The 791-nt window shown below is 32.1% G+C and overlaps 1 non-coding gene across 1 annotated transcript; it reads left to right on the forward strand.

The window, feature by feature from the left end:
- The first annotated feature begins 216 nt into the window (after positions 1-216).
- LOC122033083 lies at positions 217-321 on the forward strand. The gene has a single exon (XR_006126346.1). It is a non-coding gene; the product is annotated as a small nucleolar RNA R71 (small nucleolar RNA).
- The last annotated feature ends 470 nt before the right edge of the window (positions 322-791 follow it).

Raw genomic sequence — 791 nt, forward strand, 5'->3', positions numbered from 1 at the left:
CTTACATTCATGGCTCACACTTTTTGAATTCTCGAGGAAGATGTCATTAAATTTTCACTTGACCATTCCTTGAGGTTCATTGTCACTAGATCGATTAGTGTATAAGTTTCATCCAAACTTTTATTCATCAAAGAACCTCCTATAGTTGTATCCAAAAACCTCTTACTCAAAAAAGAAATCCCAATGTAGAATATATGCACCGTCAGCCATCTTTTCAAATCATGATGAGGACACTATCTTAATAAACCTTTAATCTATCTCATGCTTCAAATAGTAATTCTCCATTTGCCTGAACAAAATTTATGATGTAATTCCTGATGTACAATGTTCCTCTTGGAGGGAAAATTTGATTTAGAAATTGTTGCTCCATATTATTCCCAACTTGTTATGCTTTGTGGAGGGAGAGAATAAAATCAAGTCCTTACTTTTTCCTTGATACTGAAAGGGAATACAATCAACTGAATGACACTTGTTGAAACTCCTTCATAGTTCACCATGTTTCAATATTCAAGAAATACCTCAAGGTGCAAGTATGAATTCTTTGAAATTTCTCCTCTAAATTTGTGACCTTGTATCATGATGATTAATTCTGGGTCTAGTTGAAAGTTGTCTGCTTCAATCTGAGGTTGCACAATAGGAGATCTGAATCTTATGAAAATGGTGTGAAAAATTCTCCTAAAGGTCTGCTTGATATGTTAGTGCTCACTATATCTTATAAAAATAGAATTATTAGAAAAAATGAATGTAGAATTTAGATTGTAAGAAAGGAAATAAATAAATAAAAACAAACA

The sequence above is a fragment of the Zingiber officinale genome, chromosome 11A, assembly GCF_018446385.1.
Source record: "Zingiber officinale cultivar Zhangliang chromosome 11A, Zo_v1.1, whole genome shotgun sequence".
NCBI classification, from domain to species: Eukaryota; Viridiplantae; Streptophyta; class Magnoliopsida; order Zingiberales; family Zingiberaceae; genus Zingiber; species Zingiber officinale.